A 20547-nucleotide genomic window follows, 5' to 3' on the forward strand; every position below is an offset into this window, starting at 1 on the left:
GGTTCCACATTCATTTTGATCTGGCAACTTGCAATTGGTTAAATAATATGGGTTCCGTATTCCACTTGTTTGAAATTTTAATTGAAAATTTAAAACCTGTTTTGAATTTGAAATTCAAATATAAATATTATGTTTATTTTTATTTTTAAGTTGTATACTGTTTACTGTATTTTAATTTCTCAACTTTAAAAATTTAAATCTAATCCGTTTCTTTCTCTTAGGTTTTGCAATCTCTCTCTTGTATTCTTTGCTGCGACCAGCGGCTTACGACCATGATTGCCGACGTCTGATCGGAAATACATCACCCTCCCTGGTGGTTTTGTCGTTGCATGTTGATATTAGTATAGTATTGATTTCAAGCTTTTCTGTATGAAAAGCACCTCACTCACTCCAAGCTTCGGTATATACAATTCTAAAATCCCTTATTTACCAATTTCCCAGTTAGTAAATCTCCACGAATGATAATTATAATTTGATATCGTTGATTGATTTAGGTCATAGATATGTTCTCACGTTAGAGTACAACAATATCTTATATATCGCGGTTTTTAGGAGGGTTTTCAAATAACCAGATTATGCCAAAAGTTGCTGCCTTTTCAATGTCTTCTTCTTCGCTTGATTCCATTGATATCAACAACACCAACATCCCCACTATAAGACTTTATTATTAACTATGTTATTGATTCAGTATATTATATTGAATCTCTGACTTGATTGTGAAACTATGGTTATGATTGATATTAATAATAACAACCTACATTGGCTTGAACATGAGCATGAGTATGTCGGCTTGTGGAGTTGTAATCTTCTTTACATTTATGTTTACAAAAGTAACGATATCATAATTCGATGTGATTGTAAGAGATTTTAACATTTCATTATCAAATTTTTATATCATTTTTTCACTTTTTAATATCTAATATCAAATTGAATTATCTGACAACACTTATTAATATCTGATACAACATTGAATAACTGATGATAACCGTTTTAATATCTGATGATATCATACTTAATGTCTGACAATCTAAATTCACCATCAGATATTGGCTTTTTTAGGTCTGATGATAACCAAAATTTATATTTGTTCGCGTTGTTCTTGCTGTTTAGAGGGTAGGTTATTTCTATTTATCTAGACGGACTCACCGTCCATCCTTGTACAAAATTCCTTTCCCTGTGCTTATAAATGACCAATGTATTTCTGTATGTAATTTGTTTCTGTAAATTCCATTCATTTTCGTTTGTTTGTTACCTCTGTTTTGAATCTCGAGCACTATCCCTCAATTCGGTGGTCATTCAAATTTATTCTCTAAATTATGTGGTCACTGTGCTCAATTAATTTAGATAAGTAAAATTTTAAGTTATGGGTTTGGAATGATCATAGTCCTCTCCGGTGACAGCAGTGAAAGCCGTAGTGTAATTTATCCTTAAAATCTTAGGGATTGATCATGTTTGCATTTGGAGATTCTGATTTTGTGTGATTGAATTAGAAATTGAAATTTATTTTACTCTCTTCAACTTCAATTGCAATCGCTTGTTTTCCTACCATCGTTATTCAATTAAAAGCTTAATGTATAAATTTGTGTGTAAAAGAACTTTATTTCTAAATTCTGTATAGTCAGTTGATGAGTGTTCCAACACTTCCGTTCTGACATAATGTGAAGTTTTGGATTTTAAAAATGAAACATTATACTAGCAGAAAGTATATGTCATTAGAACACTAAATTATATTTGTAAAATAAAGTTTGTGGATAAATATTGTATTCAGCAGGTATTGATTTTTGGTTATCGGTTTTGAAATTTGATTATCAGACATTTAAAGCGTTGTATCAGATATTAAGTTACTATATCGGATGTTGATTATTAATTTAGGACAAAAAATTGGTTTAAAAAAAATAAAAAATAAAAATTTAGGACAAAAAATTTCAATGTTTCTCATGGCGACAGGTTCAAGTTAACCTGCTCCAATTGACATAACCATGTACACGTGCAAAGTCTGAAACCAAGTGAAACATCGGTATCCGGGTATAGGCTTTAATTCGGGGAGATTATATATATATATATATATATATATATATATATATATATATATATATATATATATATATATATATATATATATATATATATATATATATATATATATATATATATATATATATACTGCTGGTTTTAGTTGTGCTTTCACAAGAAAAAATTATAAGGTGTTTTTTCAAAAAAAAAAAAAAATAATAAAATAATAATAATAATAAAACAAACCCGGAACTTCCACAACAAATCCAAGGGATAATTACCATAAAACCAGGGGATTAAATCCTTGTTAATTACTATAGATAAAACTGTTTAAACCCTTTTCAAAACTACTACTTGTGAGTATCCCTTTTGATCCTATAATTTATTAAATAGCCATTTGTTGTCAAATAACGGATAACCCTAAATCCTAAACTGAGTATTTTTCTTCTGACTCTTGGGTTATCTTGATTATGAAAAAATATTACCAATCCAAAGTATTTTAAACCTGCCTATGAAAAACTATCTTTCACGTAAAGAGATAATACCGGACTAGAAAAACATATAACCAAACCTAAGAAAAGTTATACCTGATTGTCGTAACTATCTTCAAACTAAGTGTTATAATATCGGACTATACTAAGCTGCTGTCATACAAAAAATTGTAACAAACTTGACAAACTTATATCACAGTATCACACTAGAGAATCGGAAATAATAAGTGAGATACTAATTTTATGTATGATATATATGAATGTCATATTAATGACCCTTTGTAAGTCTTTATTGAATCTCAACAGCCTACAATTTATATGAACTATGAGATCATGACTATAACGTCTAACTTCGTATAATATCAAAATATAACAGACAATGTTGAATAATATGATTATCAGACATTAAAGTGCAAAACCTAATGTTATTAATTTTTCTTCTGACGAGACTAATCTAATTTCTGATAGTGAATGATTATTCTTGTTATTCTTGGGATCTAGTGCGATGTGTGCTTACGGGGAGAAGTGTGAGAACCCAAGGTACATCAGGCTACTACTACTAGTACGTCAAGTATTAGTTGCATATACATTAACCACGCAATGTAAATACATTATAAAAAAGAGGGGGGGGGGGATTCTCAAAGGTAGCTATGTGCTTGTGCTCGTTCTCAATGATAACAAAATATTTGGCAAATTCTCCTAGATACCATTATTTTTTATAAATTTCCCAAACATACTATATTTGTACAATTTGCAACTAAGTAGCTTAATAAAACAAGAATTAACTTAATAATTAAAAAAAAAATATATTGGCCATGTTTGGTAATTGGCTTTTTGATGGCTTTTTGGTTAGCTTTTGGCTTTTGGCTTTTTTAGGTGGTCAAACAGCCAAAAAATGTGTTTGGTAATTGGCTTTTTAGTCAGCGAAAAAGCTAGCTTTTAAGCCAAAATGAAAAAGCTGCTTTGAGTAGCTTTTTTGTTGGCTTTTGGCTTGTTGGCCCACAAATTATCTAATAAACAGCCAACAAACAACAATTAATTTACCAAACACTTTTATAAACAGCTAGCTTAAAAAGCCAATTTCAAAAGCCATTATAAACAGCCAAACATTCCAGCTGGTCAAACAAGCCAAGTGAACCAGCCAACAGCCAACCGCCAACAGCCATTTGCCAAACAAGGCCATTATAATATCAAATAATCATAACAAATACATTAAGGGAATAATATTTTTTTTCCAAACAAACATGTAAACAAAGATTAAAAGTACATCAGCAAATATGAAAAATTACCAAACCAAAGTAAGTTTTGAACCTGCCTATGAAAAACTATCATTCACGTAAAAGAAATAATACCGGACAAGGAAAACATATAACCAAACCTAAGAAAAGTTATACCTGATTATCGTAAACTATCTTCAAACTAAGTATTATAATATCGGACTATACAAAGCTATTGTCATACAAAGAATTGTAACAAACCTGACAAAATTATATCACAGTATCACACCAGAGAATCGAAAATAATAAGTGAAGGTGGAGTGTAGTCGTCGATCATTGCGTCGATAATGAAAAACAAATTTAACAAAAGCAGACAAGAAAACGGGGAAGGGGGTTATTAATAATCAAAATACATTATTAATATAAACAAGAATAAAAATAAAAGAGTCCATTTTTAATCATTAAGTTAAACTAAATTTATCTTACACAGATTATTATGTTGTTTTGGAAAACGTGCATTGCACAGGCATTATACTAGTTCTTGATTATAATTTTTGTTTATGTGTATGTTTATATGGAATTGAAAATGTTTAAACTATATAGCTTAAACTATTCAAACCCTTATCACACTACTACAAGTGAGTAACCCTTTTGATCCTACAATTTATTAAATAGCCATTTTTAGTCAGAGAATGGACAACCCTATTTCCTAAATCGAGTATTTTTCTTCCGACTCTTTTGCTATCTTGATTATGAAAAACTATTACCAACTAACGTAATTTAAAACCTGACTATGGAAGACTATCATTCATGCAAAAAATTAAATAATACCAGACTAGAAAACTATCTAACCAAACATAAGCAAAGTTACACCTGACTACAGTAAACTATCTTCAAACAAAGTATTATAATATCTGACTACACTAAGCTGTTGATAAAAAGAAATATGTAACTAACCTAACAAACTTATATCACAGTAACACCAGAGAATCCAAAATAATAAGTACTCGTATGCTAATTTTTTGTTTGATGTATATGAATGTCATATTTATACACCTTTGTAAGTCTACATTGAATCTCAACAGCCTACAATTTAAGCGAACTCTGAGATCATGAGTATAAGGTATGACGTTGTTTAATATCCAAATGTAATAGACAAGGTTAGTGCAAAACCTAACAATATCAATATATTTTCTAGCATGACAAATTTAATTTAATTTCTACTAGAATGATTATTATTCGTGTTTTTCTGTTAATTTTTAAGAAATATATATAAATATAATTATACGGGAACATAAAATATTATTTGGAATTCCATTTTCTAATTTTTGCACTAATCAATAATATTGCGAGTCTATATTTGTGTGTATGTATAATGATGAATATTTGATACCTTAACACAAATGAGTACACTTTTTTTTTTTGTTAAAAAAAAAAGAAATCCTAAAGGACACTATATTTGTTAAATAAAGTCATACGACATGTACGTACAATAGAAAATTAATGATAATGAAATACAAATTTAACAAAATCGGACAAGAATTAATCGGGGAAGGGGTAATAATCAAAATACACTAATAAACATATATTAATAATAAAAGAGTCCAATATTAAATAGTATTATTTTAATAAGGTATTGTATGTATTATGTTTTTTTTTTTTAAACATTCTTTCTCTTCCCATATTATTTTCACATGATCACCTTCTCCATCATATAATCATATATATTTATAATAACACCCCATAGGTTCATTAGAAAATGTCAACCATACTTCATCATATTCACGAAAGACGTAGCTAACAGCACTTCAATCAAATAATGGAGCATGCATATTTTCCCAATAGTATTGCTGAGACAAACCCTGAGAAGGGTCTACACGGGAAGTGGATGCAACATTATGTTGTCCGTCAGAATAACCTCGGGAATTAGGCAATATTGAGGGTATTGGCACATTATTGTTAGCCGAATAACGTCTCTGTATATTCTTGAAACACTCCAAACTGTCAAATGTTGATTGTATAATAGCCGGTAAAAGGAAAACAAAGTGTAAACACAACACATACAAAATTACAAAGTACATCAGACGGGTTATATTGACATAATACTACTCAAAACCTCGGTTTTTTCATTTTGTTATGTTGTTAGATATGTCTTTTTTTTTTGGACACTACTCCACTTTCTCCTGCTTTCTAAGGACGATTCTTGCTGGCTGTACCAGTGAACAGCTTGTCTTTTGGGTCTTTGATGCAGTTAGGCTCCACGTCCTCTACTGCCCGGATTAGGTGGCGTTGATTATTCTCCTTCGGAAGTATCCGTCGCCGACCATAAACAATTGAAAGCGGTTGGATCCCACCATCCCTGATCGACGTTGGCAGGACGGTTTATTCCTATTGCGGCTTCTAGCGTCGTACATATGCTATCTGTTGCTCCCTTAAATAAGTTGTATGTCTCCTCGTTGTGCAACACTAACCCCTGTAGATAATTATTCCTACGTGACAATTTCCTTGCCCAGACAACTCGAGCTAATTCTTCTTGATCATATAGTAAGACATCCTAATATCTTCATAACTCCTAACAATATCCTTCCTCCACCGTTGTAGGATATATTTCTCAGGAATCCAATCAATTTCCTCAAACTCGATAACATGTATTATGTGCCTCACAGGATACCTCGAAACTCAAACAAGTTGCACGAACATTTGAACTCGCCTTTGTCCTTGTCAATGGTGAGGGATCGAAATAGCTCTTCCATCTCCTCCTCCATATAGGGGTGGGTATCTTCTCATCTGCTTTATAAAACAATACCGACCCTAATGTCCTAATCTTTGTAAAACTAACATGCTTTAAAGCATCACACTCATCCTTCACCTCTTTTTACTTGTATTTGTATAGGCTTTGTGAAACACGTAATCAACTAAGACACCCTTGTCAACAGCTACGAAACTGTACCTGGTCTTAAAGTTCAATTCGGCCTCTTCAACTGCCTTTCCCTATAACGCCAACTCGTACTTTTTCACAAAAAATTCAAGACACGAATCAATGTTGACACTAATTTTGACAAAACGATTAGTTTGCTCACTCCTCTGTGTAGACGACATTCCTGCCCAAAATGTACTTCTCCAATGTCTCGGAGCCCACCTCCGTCTTATTTCAAATGCTTCATTCATCCATGCATTGGTTTGCAATCCGAATTGTTGCATAACTAATTTCCACGCTTCATCAAACTCATCTGGTTCCAAAAAATCATGAACGACTGTCCTCATGGCAAAATCTATTTCGTTCCATTTTGGATGTCTACCTAAACTCTTATGTGCATTCTTTATTATATGCCACAAGCATAGCCTATGGGGGACATATAGGAATACGGTCTCAACTGCTTTTCCAATGGCTCTTGCCTGTGAAGATTCCCATTGGTTTTTTTCCCATGCATTCCATCCATTGCTGAAAAACCCAAACAAATGTTTGCGCATCCTCGTGAGAAATCAAACATGAAGTGAAGATTACCGTTTTCCCGTGATGGTTAACCCCGAAAAACGGGGCAAAAGGCATGCGATACCTGATCAACGTTAGTTATTAATTAATAAATGGTCCTTGTTAGAGTTTAATTAACTAAGTTAACAAAGGTGAAAACCTGTTAGTGCGAAAGGTTGTGTCAAATGTGATGATGTCACCGAAATATTTAGCTAATGCCCTACTCCTTACATCAGACCAGAATACATTCAACAATATGCCTTCATAATCTTGCTGCATTGAACTATAAAATTGGCTATTAAACTTACGGTGCCTTTTGAAATAATCTTCAAGGGCTTTTGCATCTCCTTGAATCCTTGATCGGTGCCTTGCAATGTTCACAGCATTCCTTACATCTCTTTTGTTGAAGGTCAAGTTTTTGTGGCCTTCGTTTTCAATGACTTGCGCAGTAAAATCTGAACAATAGGGATTCCGGCTTGGTCATTAATCATTATCCTATCAAAAGTAGGGTCATTAAGACCTCTGTAATTGACCATCATTTGGCCAGATTTTGGATCAAGAGGATGATTGTGGTCAAGCCTGCACCATGTGATCACCATTTGTCCCTCTATTATTTGAGCATATAAAAAAACTTTACACCCACTGACGTTGTTGGTGCTTTGTTCTTTCCCACCGAACTTACATTTGAGCCTAATTTCCTCCATCATGTGGGGTTTCACCTCAAGATCTCCTACACCTTTTCTAGATACGCCTTTTTCCCTGTAATCTCTCATCAGTCTGTTATTCCTCGTAAAGAACGTGAAACCTTTATTGTAGATGTATACATGGAAAAATGGCGCAAACTCACTACCTGATTCAAATGCCATTCCTTCCTTTGGCTCAGTCATTTCACCTGCTCCTTCATTAGGGTTTTCATCGACGGCCATATCATTAAGATCAATATTTCCCTGCTCCATGATTCTATGATTTCAACAATACACATATTATAAATTTCTGTTACAAATCATAATATTTTATTGATAAGCGAATAAAATACTATTAGCTAATGGATGATATCTTTTAAGTCTTGGATAAAGTATCATATTATGTTGATTTGTTTGATGATAGGTTACCATATTCACGTATTATAGTAGTTGTGATTGACTATTTGTTAGTAGGTATCAGGTATTATGTTAATAATGTTTGTTAGTATATTATTATATAACCTTCATTTGATAATAAGCTACAACAGTCAGGCAACATACGATTTTTGTTTGATATAAGCTTTAAAGTTAAAAATTTACGTTTTCAATTTTACAATATGAATGTCATGATTTAAACTCTTGATAATTGTACACAATAATTTCTTACACTAATCTATAACATAGGAATAATAATGGATGATATACTTTAAGTCTTGGATAATGTGTTATTATATTATCGTATTATGTTGAATTATTTGATGATAGGTTATCATATTCATGTATTATAATAGTTGTGATTGACTGTTTGTTAGTAGGTATCAGGTATTATGTTAACAATGTTTGTTAATATATTATTATATAACCTTTATTTGATAATAAGCTACAACAATCAGGAAAAATATGATTTTTGTTTGATATTAGCTTTAAAGTTAAGAATTTACGTTTTCAATTCTACAATATGAATGTCATGATTTAAACTCTTGATAATTGTATACCCTAACTTTTTACACTAATATATAACATAAGAATAATAATGGATAATATCCTTTAAGTCTTGGATAATGTGTTGAAACAGTATCATATTATGTTGATTTGTTTGATGATAGGTTATCATATTCATGTATTATAGTAGTTGTGATTGACTGTTTGTTAGTAGGTATCAGGTATTATGTTAACAATGTTTGTTAATATATTACTCCCTATGTCCCCAAATGATAGTCCTTTATGGGAAATTTTCAGTCCCAAAATGACAGTCTTATTTGCTTTTTTCAAGTAGCATTAATATTTTAGTTTACCAAAATACCTTCTCTTGTTTTGTCCTTTTCCTCTGTCCTTCCCATATTACCCCTGTAATTTCCTCAGATTCTTGTGCCATTTTTTCCTAAATTTCTACACTCTTTTTCTCTTCTGGCATTAAATTATATGTCCCCTCTTTCTCTCGATCTCTTCATTTTCCCTTCTTCTCTCTCCTAAATTCTTGAAGAACCCTAGTTTTTGTTTGTTCTCTCTCCTAAATTCAAGGATTTCCAATGACGATTTAGATGATCGAGTTGTAGGTCGGTATTTGCATAGGACCTGCGATGCAAAGCCCCCCCACAAAAAACCAAAAAAATCGCCATTTTCAGCCCAAGGTATTCGTATTAAACCCTTTGTGTTAGATTTTCTTTTTCTTTATTTCCAAGTATGATTTGTTACTTGGTGGTGTTTGGTAGTGCCAAATTAATTTTTTATGCCATTTTAAATCACTAGTAAGCATCATTAAGATCATATTCAAAGACGCCTTCCTCATCTTCTTTGCCAACATCTTCAACAGCAACATGTAAATCGAAAAACATGTTTAAAGCCATTGAATACATGCGATGATGATAGTGGATATACTCAGTTTTTTTCCTTATTTTTGGTGTTGTGAAAAGTTTAAATTTAGTTTAGGAGGGAATGAAATTCTTTTTATACGGAGTAATGAGTTTTAATTCTGATTTGATTTAGAGAGCAATCTGTGTACTTTAATTTCATTGGGTATTGTAATGAAATACTCTAATTTCATTGGTCAATTTTAATTCGCATGGATTAAGCTTTGTATAGTGCATTCTTAGTGGACATTGAATAAAAACAAAAAAAAAGGAAAAAAAAGAAAAAAAAAACCTATGGTTTCTTCTGAAAAGCGCAAAACAGCAAAGCAAAAACACTTTCTCTCTCTAGAATTTATTTGCTTATCATTATCAGTTTCTTTTCCCCATAGAGTTGTACTTCTTAGTTACGTTTCTTAATTCCTGTGATTTTTTCCCATAAGGGACTATCATTTGGGGACGGAGAGAGTATTATATAACCTTTATTTGATAATAAGCTACAACAGTCAGGCAAAATATGATTTTTTTTTTTATATTAGCTTTACAGTTAAGAATTCACGCTTTCAATTCCACAATATGAATGTCATGATTTAAACTTTTGATAATTGTACACCCTAACTTCTTACGCTAATATACAACATAGGAATAATAATTGATGATATCCTTTAAGTCTTGGATAATGTGTTATTATAGTATCGTATTATATTGATTTGTTTGATAATAGGTTACCATATTCATGTATTATAGTAGTTGTGATTGACTGTTTTTTAGTAGGTATCAGGTATTATGTTAATAATGTTTGTTAATATATTATTATATAATCCTTTATTTGATAATAAGCTACTTCAATTAGGAAAAATATTAATTTTGTTTGATATTAGCTTTAAAATTAAGAATTTACACTTTCAATTCCACAATATGAATGTTGTGATTTAAACTCTTGATAATTGTACACCCTACCTTCTTACACTAATATATGACGTACGAATAATAACCACAAATCGGTCTTCTATCTAACATTAATACAATATTTTCTCTACTTTAGTTCTTTAATTTTCAGAAGTTAGTACAATATGAATTTACTGCTTACCCTAACCCCAATTTAGAAGATAAATAACATAAATTACAATTGACACAGGGGAGAAGTAACTATTATGAACCTATTGATCATTAACAAGAAAAGATACTGGGCTAATATGATAATGCTGTTTAATTTGTGGAACTATTTGATTAAGTCTACTATGCTAGACTAATCCCTTACATTAAACTGTTGTTTTTATTGACGACTTCAAGGTTTTTTTTTTTTTTTTTTTTTTGACTTCAAGTAATTATAATTTATATTCAAAAATACCTTTTGCATTATTAAATTGTTGTTCTTGACTTTTTAAAGTCCTTCAATATTAAACTTTTGTTCTTATTGATGACATGCATGTGATTATGAACCTACTTGGGATAATGATTTCTGCCGCCAAATAAGAACAACATATGGAGGAAGGAGTTAGTGCAGAGAGCTAACCTTCACTATTACTTTTTTAGATAGATTTCACCAGAGTGACATTCAACGGTGATGTATTTCGCCTGGGCTATACTCGCTTGATTTTTCTTCTGATTAGGAAAAATACAATGACCACTGTATAAACAATAGTATATCTATAAATGATCGAATTATATGTTTATATAATACCAGGACAAATTATTCGTTTTCTCGCCAAGATCACTTCTTCGAAGACTGTGCCATCAAAATCCCGCATAGAAACAAGGCAGGCAGGAAAAGACGCAAAAATTATCCTACCCCTATCTTCTATATTGGAGCTTATATTTAAAAAAATATATATATGTGACATGTCCCAATCTAATGAAATGTGTATGTGGAACCCACATACATGAGATGTATTCGTATCACCTTCCACATTGATTATTTGGTTGTCCAACATTAAAGAAATAGAGGAAGGACTAACATTGAATGGAGTGGGTTACTTCCCTAAAAAAAAAAAATAATCAAGTGGGTTACTCCTAATACCAATTGATTTAACACCTTAACAAAAGTGAAAGGTTTATCAAAGGAGCAACTAGCCAACTAGCATAACATTCCATATTCTGTTTCCTTCACATCCCCAAAATAGCTTGCCATCTTTGTCTAATGTAACGCCTTTTCCAACACAATCCTAAATACACATAATTAAATATAATTAAGCATTTTTTTTATTATTATAAATAAATGAAAATTTTGTATTTTACCACCCACAAAATACACCTATTTTGAAATTACCACTGATAAGTGTCATTTATGTCACTATGTTTTAGGAGTTTCTAGTTAGTTTTTCATAGTTTTGATGTCTTTTTACTTTGATTTAATAACGATTTATTACATTTGTCGTGTTTGCATGTGAAATGTCGTTATTGCTCAATTTTGGCTTTTCTTGCATATTTTGGTTGCTTATGGCATTAAATTAAACTTTATTGGTTTATTCTTATGTTTAGGAACACTTGGATAAGCTCATTGCTCAAGATTGACGAAATATAAAACATAAAAGAACAAGTAATGAAGAAATGTGCACTTGATTTGCAAATATCAAACTTCAAATGCCTATATCTTTTTATCTACAAAACATTTTGGAGTGATTCCAATTGGAGATGAAAGCTTATCTCGAGAGCTTTCCAATGACAGGTCATATGCTCAATTCTGATGTAAAACGAGGGAGTTATGTTCGTTTGAAGCTGAGCAGTTTTGTCTAGTGCGTAGGAGCGGGCGCGCAGTCTATGAGGAGCGCCCGTGCACGACATTTGGAGCGTCCGCTCCTATACGTGCTGCTTGACTTTTTGCAGAGCTTCCTAGGCAATTTAGTAAGGAGTATAAATAGATTTTTTGCTCATTTTAGGAAAAAAAATTCATTTCTTCAGTAGTTTTTAGATTAGTTTTAGGTTTTTAGAGAGATAAACTCTCAAATTTAAGAGAGAGAAAGTGAGAAACACAATGGTTTTCATGGAAATTAGATAATCAAAGGAGGAATTTGATGATTTGAAGATCTCCATCTTATATCAATGAGCATTCTTACTCTCTTTTCTCTTTATACTTTCTTTAATTGCTTTGTTAATCATGTTTGAGTAGCTTTCCTTCTACTGGGTGTTGAGTGAAGCTTTGTAATGGTTAATTGAGTTATTTGAGATAAATTTGATGATAACTGTGTGATTAAATTGATTGAATTGATGATGGCATGTTGTTTGTTTTAGATTGGATTGATCTCCCATGATAGCAAACTTAATTGCATATTAGTTCTAGTTTGACAAGGGATTGTGAATTAGAATTGTTATATTTGATTGCATTTTGGGTAAATTTCTTTTATGCACCTAGTCAATGAGGGATCTAGGCTAGGAATTTGAGAGATTTCTCTTGAGTGTAATTAATTCCCATTTTAATTCTTTCTTTGCATGATTGATTATCAAATGGATTCTCATTAACTTGTTAATTGTTCAAAGTGGATCTTTACCCCTAGTAGACTTTATAATATTTTGTTCTTTATATGTGTGTTAGTGTAGTTGTAGTGTCCATTATCCATAAACCGACTTCGGCGTAGCTTAACCATTAGATCGAGAACAATCTAACATTACCGTTCCTTGTGGTTCGACTCCGAACTTACCACTAGACTTGTTTAGGGGTTAGTTTAGGATTATAATAAATTTTGTTTGGCCGTGAGGATGTTAGTCAACGACCTAATTTTCCCGCGTTCAACCACCCAAAAAAAATTATTTTGAATTATCACCAATTAAATTAAAAAAAAAAACTAATTAAATCACCACCTTTTTCATATATCTGGTCATTTTTCCTATAGCGGGCCCCACATTTTGGCTAGTAACTACTATTTTGACCCTACTTCTTCCCCCCCCCCCCCCGATTTAAACTATTCGTCTCCTCCAAATTTCTTCATCAATTACCTTCAAATTCTCACAAATTGTGCGAGGTTTTATTTGAAGAAATATCTCACACAAGTGCAGATGCTCCTTTCACAATCAAGTAAGCTCAATTCTTTGTTAAATTAGGGTCATTCGCACGGTTAAATTGGAGTTTTCTGAAATTAGGGTTCCTACTTCAATTGAATTGGGGTTTTTTTTTAAATTAGGGTTCCTACTTTAATTGAATTGGGGTTTTTTCTTAAAATTAAGGTTCATGCTTCAATTGAATTGGGGGTCTTTTGAATTTAGGGTTAAAATCAGGGTTTCTGCTTCAATTAAATTGGGGGTTTTTATGAAATTAGATTTCTTTGTAGTTATTGTTGTGCAATTGTCTTAAACAATTGATTATTAATGTATTGATATGCGTCTTAATAATCAAAGATTCCCACCTTCTAGTCCCCTATCAACTACCAACGATGGCGACTTCTCCTTCCTCTTTCCCTTTCTCGGAAAATGCAAGTACATATGGTGTAGTTATGTTGCAATACGAAAAGAAAAAAAATTTAAAAAATTGGGTTTACTTTCATTAATGGTGGGGAGGTTGATAATTTGGCAGTGAATTTATGAGGAAAAAGGAAGAAAACGAATAGAGGGAGAGTAGAGTAGAGTACAATAGTATGAGAGGAAATCGAGAATAGAGAAGGAAAAAAAAGAGGGATATAAAAAAAAGTGAGACCAGAAATATGAAAAAGCCAAAAAGGTGGTGATTTAATAAAATTTTTTAATTTATTAGGTGGTAATTTAAAATAAAAAAAATAACAAAAAAAAAGGGTGGTAATTTCAAAATAGGTGTATTTAGTGGGTGATAAAAAAACAAAACTTCCTAAATAAATTTCAAAGTAAAATAAAAATTACATATTACCTTAAAAAAATTATAATATTTTGTGCTGCTTGCAATTTTTTCCTGAACCTTATCCAATTCTTGAAATAATTTATCGACTTTAGTGGAGACTGGTAGTGCAATTCTGAAATATAAGCTAATTGTTGACAAACCATGTTGAAATTTATACGTTTTTTGCATATAAATAAGACTGTTCCTAATTGCGCAACGACAACTATAAATCTACCATCTGGTAGTAGCCTTTGCATATTTGACTAAGTTGATGAATATACCTTGATCTAATTTTAAGTAGGGATTGCAATGGGTCCTGGACCCGACCCAGACCCGGTCGAACCCGATCCATATTTTAGGGTTTGGGTCCTTTAAATTTTAGACCCGACCCAGATCCGACTCATGGACCCTTTTTTTTAATTTTTTTTTATAAATAATAATATATATTAGATATAATATTATTAAAAAAAACACTTAATCAAATAAACTTTTATAATATACTAAGTAATTAGAGAATGAGATGATAGACTTTACAGAAAGTCGGTACAACCAAGAAATTTAGTTTTTAAGTTTTTTTTTTCATGCATTGACTTTACTTTCTAATGAACAAATTATTTGTGTGTCAAAATTATGAACAAGTTTTTTTTTTAATGCATCTTTAATTATTTTCAAGTATTAATATAGTTATAAATTTATAATAGATATAAAAGATTATAAAAAAATTAATAAAAATTATAGTTAGACCCATTTTGGACCCGTTTTAGACCTGAGACCGCTAGATCCGATGGATCTGGGTCTGGGTCTGATATTTTAGGATCTAGTGGGTCTGGGTCGAATCTGGGTCCGCCTCCAAAATTTCGGGTCTAGGTCAGGGTGGACCCGACCCATTGCCATCCCTAATCTTAAGTATTGTCCTTGCAATAGTTAGGACGAGCACATAATATTATATGGATTTAATCACAATCGGGGTCACCCCTTACACTTAAGAGTTGTCTTTCGAGTGGGCCAAGTATTCTATTTATTTTTTCAAATACAATGATCATCACACAAGGCCAAACAAAATTCATATCCATTACAACACATTAGATGCAGTAGCATTATAACCAAAGTTATCAAAATCGAGATTCTACTTTAATTTGAATCGAAAGGGTCTCTTATAATCGAATCTTAGAATCGTACAGACATGCTTAATCAAGACGTCATAGCCAAATTTAATTGAATATATATTTGAATTATAAGTTAAAAACCTAATTATTAATATAATAAAAAAATAGTTGTTTATCCGCTAAGCAACCAATAATTGACAACATATATTTATAAATAACTTTGTAGACATGTTTTAAACTTCAAAGGTTTTCGCTAGAGAAATATATAAAATCAAGTAGAATCGTAAATCAACTTGAATGGGACATACATAAATCGTAAGATTCTAATTTTAGATGGGATTTTTATAATTATGATTATAACAAAAAAAGATGTAAAAAAAATTATTACAAAAAAAAAAAAAAAAAAAAGGAGATGACTCTTTAAATAAATTTGAAATATGATATAACATATATTAAAGCAAAGATAATTTGACAATACATCAAATTGCATAAGCTATTTAAGTGAGAAAGACCTCTTGAAGCAGTGGTCCAGAGGCCGCTTCACATCCTTAAGGTGCGAGGTTAGATTCTCATCAAGCACAAATCCCTTCCCCCTACCCCCTCCGGGCATTGCCAACCAGACTTTGGCCCTGTTCTTTTGAGCTTCTCGACAGAGCAGAGCAGATTTAAGGATAGCAGAGCAGAGCAGATTTCAACATTAGTATTAATACTAATATTAAAGTTGTTATTATTAAAGTTGTTATTATTATTATTATTATTATTATTATTAAATTTATGATAAGGAATTTAACAATCTAAGAAATTAGTAGCAATTAAAGTACAGAGAAGATAGAAGAGTAAGGGAATAAAGTATTACTAGAAGGTTCAAACTTAAATAACAATGGTGGAACTTGCTTGTCTTCTACAATGATTGAAATTGAAATTGAAATTTCTAACACTAAGAACTAAGATCTAAGTAATAATTTGAAAATTTTTTATAAACTACAATTGCTAACTAAGAGAAAAACTATGAGAAATTGGATATCCGTACAAAAGATGCTAAAGAAGTATTTATATCCCTCCAAATTACATAGTAATCTTTGCTAAAAGTTTTATATCCCTCCAAATTACATATTAATCTTTGCTTAAAAGTTCGCTTGAATCAACATAATAAAAAGAAAAAGAGCGTCGTTGTGAGGGCTCTCAACGACACGGATACTTCAATGTGCCCATCAGCGCCTAACCTTGAGATGTGGATCATCCAAGGCACATTAACGCCCCCTGCTTGTTTAGTTCTTGGAAACGAATGTTGTCATCCGACCGGGACAAAGCCATATCTTTCAATCTCGTATCTTGAGAAAGTGCATGAACTCCTTTGGTTTGGAGCGAAATTCCCTCAAAGGGGATGAGATTTCCCGAAAAAAAATTAGTGCCCATTTCAAGAAAAGACGGGCACAGCCACGCCATGTGGCGAGGTCGTGCCACTTTAGGTTTAGTATAAGTCAAGAACTCAAGCTTTAGGGTGGAGAGGGCTCTCCAAATAGGTAGAGAGACCACTCCATGTGATAAGCCGCATAATACTAATGGAGAGGACGCGCCACATCCTAAACATCAAAACTGACTTTGGGTAGGAAGTTTTGTATTATGTGTGAGGCCTCTTCACTAATCAGGAGAGATAGTGCCCAATGGAGAGGCCATGCCCTTCAACTCTTTGATGAAAAGTTTATTTTTGATCTTTTGGCTTCTTTCCATTGTCTTCTTGTTTCCAGCTTCGGTTCTTTATCCATAGGATTTAGTTGGTCGTCTATGGACCTTAAATCTCAAAAAAAAAAAAAAAAAAAAAAAAAACCATGAAGCATAGGGTACACAAAAATTGTGTAAAAATAGAGTAAAAGTGAAGCACAACGTTTGTTTATCAAGAAATTAAGGTTCAAAAACACTCTAAAATCATGAGCAATTTAAATAAGGAAAATTTACCGATTGTAGCCATTTAAAATTAGTATTTTGCAAATTGTAGCCATTTAAAAAAATTATAAATTGTAACCCAAAAGTACTAATAAATTGAAAATTGCAACCCAATTCAATTATTTAATTGATTTGCGTGTTGAAAAATATTTTGGGGAGGTTTGAGGAGCTAATTTAGCCTTAAAAGATCCAAAATGAGCACGGAATTGGCAAAAAATTAACATAAGGGCCTCATTTTCTCATAAAAAAATAGTTGCACACAAACGATACATTTTTTATACGAAAAACTAGACACTTACGTTATTTTTTTATGCAAATTTCAAGCTCAATTTAGTTCTTTAAAGGACTAAAAATGACCCCTCAAACCGTAACAGAACATTTTTCGACACAAAAATCGATGAAAAACATTGAATTGGGTTGCAATTTATAATTTATTAGTACTTTTGGGCTGCAATTTCAATTTTTTATTTTTTTTTTAAATGATTGTAATTTACAAAAATCAAAATTTAAATGGCTGCAATTGTCAAATTTTTCGTTAAATAATGTGGTTTTTTAGCATCATCACCAACTCTTTTGTCCTAAAAATTACACAAAAGTTGAAAAAATAATCATGAACAATTTTAAAAGGTAGTATTTATTTTTGAAGGTAGTAATTACTAAGGTGCCTAATTTGCAAGGTAGTAAGTGACAAACAATTTTCCTTAAAATGTGGACTATGTGGTATAAAATATACATTACCATTTTAAACATCAATTGAAACAACTTTATTCAGTACAAAACCATCATCACTAGGAACACTTTTTCAATTGAAATGAAAACGTATTTATACACAACCATCATTATGGAAAAAAAAAACATGGTTTAGAAAATAGATTTCACGTTTTAGTAATGAATCTCATCACAACTTCAATAGTTGCTTAATAATCAGTTAAAAAATGACTAGAAATGCATCTTGTATCTTAGACATCTTAGCTACTTCAATTTCATCTAATTTCTATTAAAATTATTATCATTAACATCACATCAATATCAACAAGTTATCAGTTTTCTCAAGTCACCAATTAACCCTAACTCCAACATTAGGACCACAATTCAGTTTACTTGCAATTGATTTGAAATAGCCGAAATTCAGACTTCAACACCTACACCAACTAAAATGCATCATAAAACACTTCAAATTGACATTAATATGGACAAAAATCACTCAAAATTCACAATTCAATCCGTCATATTTAAATTCGATATTTTTATACTAAATTAGGAAGAAAAAAAAAAAAAAACCGTACCATATTTGCGCAATTAGGGAATCAATGATTGTTACTTTCATCATTCACTCCATTGCAATGTCGTTGTCAAGATGATGGGGTTCATAAGAAATGTGGTTGAGTCTTCTTTGATGGGGGTGGGGAGAGAGAGAGAGAGAGAGAGAAGAAAAAGTTAATTAGCTTAGGAGAAAGGATTTACTAGTAAATTAAGCTCACTTGTCTTAGAAAAAACATCAAGTCATTACACATGTACCCATTATAAAATTGGAAAATTTATCGGAAACCACTTTTTAAAACCCATATTTTTTGTGAGAAACCTTATAAATTTTTTTTGTAAGAACACACCTAAATCCAGATTTTTTTTACGAGATAACACCTTGGGCCAGTTTCAAGGCATTGACCTTGCTTCCCGGCGTTGACCCCGTGAGGGTCACGTGCTCAAGCCCTCCCTTTCTTTTTTTTAATTTTCCCTTTTTTCTCCAATTACTAACACCATCACCTATAAACCTAGCCTCCATCATCGTCCACCCAAATCACTGTAAACCCACTCGAAAAAATCCCCACCCACATCCAAAACCACCCACGTCCTACCCAAAACCACCCAAATCCACTCGGAAAAAACCGTACCCTCCCCCCCCCCCCCTCCCCCAAAACCACCCAACCTCACTTGAAATTAACCCCTCACCCCCCACGTACACCATCCATCACCCTCCAAAACCAATAGACTAATCACGAAAACCACCTGAAAAGCCCTAAGCATCTTCATAAACACCACCAACCACCTTATCAACAACCCTAAACATCCAGAAAACAACCCTTTACACCTTAAAAACAACCACTAAAGAGGAGAGAAGAGTGTTGGTAGCGATTTTTCCCCCCTTTGTCCCTCCAATTAAAAACCCAAATCTACAGTAAATCAAAAACCAATGCAATCAACAACGAATCAATTTCATTAATTCTAACAACTTACCTACCTCAAAAGTAGGTTAATTGAAGTAGTTCTTGCAACAATTCTAGCAAAACACTGTTTTGCCCCTTCAATTAATTGAATTCGAGAGTTTCTAGGAAGAACAAAGGAGAGAGAAAGTCTAATTGGAGGGAAAAAAGAAATAAATTGGATTTTTTCGGGTGGTTTAGAGTAATTTGGGTGGGCGGTGATGGCAGCTAGGTTGATAGGTGATGGTGTAGAGGTGGTTCTAGTGGCGGCTAGTCAGTGGTGTCGGCGAATGGGGTTGGTTAGGCTATAGTTTTGGTGGTTTTGAGGAGAAAAAAGTAATTGGAGGTAAAAGGGGAAAAAAAGGGAAGGGTTGCGCAGTGATACTCATGTGAGGATCAACGCCGGGAAACATGGTCAATGCCCTGAAACGGCCTAAGGTGTTTTCTCGCAAAAAGTATCGTGGCTTTAGGTAGTTCTTTAAAATTAAAAAAAAAAAAAAGTGTTAAAAAAGGTGATTTCTTTCAAATTCCTCAACTTAAGCGTCATTTTACAATGGTTACATACTAAACTAATATAAAATCTTAATTTATGGATGTAACTTATAACTTAATTGAAATTTTAATAAACTCTCTAATCATATATGAATTATTCAAAACTATTGTGAGATTAATTCATTATAATAATATTAATTTCAATATTCGCTCCAATTTTTAAGTACAATAATTTGATTGCACAAATTTGTAAACATTTGATTTGAATTTATTAAAATAATATGCAAGTCAGTTTGTA

This window comes from Chenopodium album, chromosome 11, assembly GCF_948465745.1.
Source record: "Chenopodium album chromosome 11, dcCheAlbu1.1, whole genome shotgun sequence".
Taxonomy (NCBI): Eukaryota; Viridiplantae; Streptophyta; class Magnoliopsida; order Caryophyllales; family Amaranthaceae; genus Chenopodium; species Chenopodium album.